Source organism: Panthera uncia (genome assembly GCF_023721935.1).
Source record: "Panthera uncia isolate 11264 chromosome A3 unlocalized genomic scaffold, Puncia_PCG_1.0 HiC_scaffold_12, whole genome shotgun sequence".
Lineage (NCBI taxonomy): Eukaryota > Metazoa > Chordata > Mammalia > Carnivora > Felidae > Panthera > Panthera uncia.
The window spans coordinates 37300039-37303955 of record NW_026057579.1 but is presented as its reverse complement, the minus strand read 5'-3'; the positions used below and the strand labels follow the sequence as shown (position 1 = coordinate 37303955).

At 40.8% G+C, this 3917-nt stretch overlaps 1 pseudogene; it reads left to right on the top strand.

Moving 5' to 3' along the window:
- Nucleotides 1-691: 691 nt before the first annotated feature.
- LOC125937844 (uncharacterized) lies at nucleotides 692-870 on the top strand (annotated as a pseudogene).
- Nucleotides 871-3917: the final 3047 nt, after the last annotated feature.

Sequence of the window (3917 nt, the reverse complement as noted above, 5' to 3'; positions counted from 1 at the left end):
TAGAATAAATGCTGCTAGAAAACTTGGTTGTTTGGGGGCACCTGGGTGGCTCAGTCGGTTAAGCATCCGACTTTTGATTTCCCCTCGGGTTGTAATCTCACAGTTCGTAAGTTCCAGCCCCACGTTGGGCTCTGTGCTGACAGTGCGGAGCCTGCTTGAGATTCTCTCTCTCTCTCTCTCTCTCTCTCTCTCTCTCCCTCTCTCTCTCTCTCTGCCCCTCCCCTGCTGGTGTTATCTCTGTCTCTCTCAAAATAAATAAATAAACTTAAAAAAGTTGGTCATGTACATGTGTCAAGAAAGTGAGGATTCATGACCTGAAAAAGAAAGAAAAGAAAGTCCATGTAAATATCAAGCAGAGTGAGTTGTGCATTTTCAGTTATTTCTTAGGAGTTTGTTCTGAGGAAATTATCCACGCTCTCTAGAACTCAGGCTTCTTCCTCTCAGGTGAAGCTAATCGGACCAGCACCCCTGTTTTATTGGGAGGATTATGTTAGATACAAGAGAATCTACGTGTTCAGTGCCCGTGACAGCAAAAGCCCGCAGCCCATATCAGTTTTCCATCCTTCTCTTTCAAATTCCATATTTCCATCTCCCAATGTGAAACTGGGCAGAGGCCATCAGTTAGAGGGTACTTTTGGTTTACATAGGTAGATTTCTAAGAACTTTTCTTAGTAAAAAAATAAAGTTTCTTGTGTTGTATGAAAGGAGAGTGGGTTAGCACTCCCCTTGCCAAGGATGGGAGAGATCCCTCCCGCAACCCCCCCCACCAATCCCCCCCCTTCATCCCCCACCCCCTGCCCCCACCTGACTGCATGCATATGATCAAGGCACTGCCACCTCATGGTGGCTTCTAACTAATCACCTTTTGCTACTGTTCTAGTGTGGGGACAGATGGCAGGTATGCTTGGGGTGAGTACAGCATACAGTATAGACCAATTACATCACTGTGTTGTACACCAGAAATGAATATAACGTTGTGTGCCAACTCTACTAAAAAACAAGTTTCCTTCCCATCTGGATGTCAGTTGGGCAAATCTCAAATGTACAGAAGCATAGCTTTCTTAAATAGTACTTAGTTATCGTTGAACTTACACCTGGAACATTCCAAGGGATAGTTCTCACATGCTTTGATCTTTTCCTGTATTTGGATTTTAGTGTGGGAAAATTTTTTCTGCAGGATTCCTTTTTGCCTCCAAGTGGGGATTGACCACCCAATACGTTAAACCCCACACGCCAGAAACCAACCAACCAAAGAAACAAAAAAAGAGTATTCTTAATATAGCAGAGAATAATATTGTAGTGAGAAATTGTGGAGCTGGATTTGTGGTTCCAGATGACAAATTTGGGTCAATTTTGACTTTCCAGACCTAGCTGGATAACTCTCCACTACCAGTGGCCTCTTGTAAAAGCTTCAGATGAATGTGTATCGATGAATATGGTTGAGTTGTGTTAGCATGCAAATCTCTTTATGCATCAGTTTATAAAATTTCGGTACCACAGTTCTGGAATTTTCTTCCTCTCTTAAAGTAAAAAAATGAACTGATACCTCCGAATGAACTGCTTTTATTTAGAGATAAATAACACATAGTTTATTCTTTAATTGGAAATTTATCAATAGAGTTGGTTATTACCATTCCGGGATTCTGGTTTAGTTACCATAGGACTGTGTTCAGTCTGTGTTGCTACATAAGATAATAATAAAAGAGTATAATGGCTTAAAAAAAAAGGGATCTTTATTGCATACTTTGTTGAAATTCGATATTTTAAAAAGCCTGTAAAGCCATGAGGCTGTAGGAAATTATTTGTTCTCTGCTGATGTGTGATGTGTGTGGAGGTAATTTCTGACTCTGATAGGGACCCGCACAGAATGACCATCGATGCTACTTGGGACTGTGGTTTTCATTAGCCTGGTCTTTGCATGAGTTTATTTTCACCAAGGAAATAAGTTCCCCCCACCATCATGGTAACTGACCACTCTTCAGCCTTTATTAGGCTTTCCCTTTATAAACCGAGGTCCAAAAATGTAGCTCTAAGCAGCTATCAATGCTAACCATGTCTAGCTCGACTGAAATGCTGAGCTCGTAGTCAAAACTTTTGGGGAAATAAAATTTTGAAGCTTCTGTGCAGACCTTGCTAGATACTAACTTTGGTCTTAAGAAGGCACCATGTGAAGCATTAAGCAACATTTAACACATGTGTATCGACTTATTATACGATGATTTTTGAAATTATCCATCTAAAAATTATTTTAAGGGTATTTCTCCTTTTTTTGCCTTCTCTCATGTATTTATAGAAGAGTTATTAGTGTCCATCCCATACGGGGGGGATTTATACCCCCTATTTCATTTTCATCCCAGCTCTGTGAAATAGAGGGTGTCACTGGCCATTGTTGTTGGGACCTTGTGTTTTGCAAATGAGAAACCAAAGATTGAATGAAGTATTCGGCTCACGATTCCCCAAATAGTAAGTGTTGAGTGAATAGAGTGTAAGAAAAACAAACAAACAAAAAACTCTCAGAAAAAATTTGTGGGGGGTTCTTAATGATTCAGAGAATGTGATGCTCTGGTGATTACTAAAACAGTGAAAGAAAAGGAGGAGAGAAGGAGAAAGAAGGAAAGAAAAGGAAAGGAAAGGAAAGGAAAAAAGAAAAGAAGAAAAGAAAAAGGAAAAAAATATTTGAGAAGCTGTTGATAGGTAGGGATAGCACTGCATAGATTAAATCCTGCCAGGCTTGAGTTTCCCATTTTGTTACAAAATTGTTGCCTGATTACGAATTCTGAGATGAGAAAGCAGTTTGAAAGAGACACCATTTTCATTTTCCTTCCTTCCTAAAAGACATAACAGGTGCCATACTGACTGCATTGTATTTCTCACATCGGAACATTTTCATTTTATTTTCCTTCTTTTCCCTTTTGGTTTGTTCACTTGTCACAAGGAAAATTTCACTGAAATACTTGAATTTTCCTAATAGTCTGTGATGATTACCTTAGAGCACTAGAGGCAGTACAGAATACCCAGGTGTGCGGTCTAGGGAGGCGAGTGCTTCGTCCTGACTCATCAGCGGCAGCCTGTCTTCTTGAAGACCAGGTAGGGTTGAAAAGCTACAGAAAGATACTGATGGGAGCCTTGCAAATATTTCATTATTTTCTCATGGGACACCAGGAGCCACATTTTCATTGTGCTTTCTAAACAGACCTTCCTCCCTCCCTTCCTTCCTCCCTCCCTCCTTTCCTTCCTTCCTTCCTTCTCACCTTCCCTCCTTCCCTCCCTCCTTCCTCCCTCCCCCTCTCTCCCTCCCTCCTTCCTTCCTTCCTTCCTTCCTTCCTTCCTTCCTTCCTTCCTTCCTCACCCCTCTCCCCTCCCTCCCCCTTCCTTCCTTCCTTCTTTCCTTCCTTCCTTCCTTCCTTCCTAAATCTGCACTTGCATTGCAAAACAATACAAGTTTTTGCCATGAAAAGAAATATCCACTTTGAAGTGAGACTATGCAGGAGTTGCCTACAGCATGCAGCCTTCGGCAAAGCACTTAGCATTTTGAACCTCAGTCTCCCATACGTGGAAGGGAGATAATATTATCCACTCTCAAATTTCTTATAAAGACGGTGTGATACAGCATGTGCATGGATCTGTTACAGTGCTTGGGACACTAAACACTAAATGCTATTTTCATTTCTTTCTCAATATCATTTTATTACTTGTCTCCGACAAAGCATTTTATTTTGAAGTAAACACACCAATTTTAAAGTATGAGCCTGTGATCACAGTCTGAAGCAAAAGTGTCAATGCTTTTCAACCACGTTAAGTTTATTAAGTAAAAAAAGCCTATTATTTTCAGGGTGCCGTATCTGGTGCAATGGAGGATGAAGTCAAGTGAAGCACGACCTTTGTTCCTAAGGTATATACGGTCTAATTGAATCTTG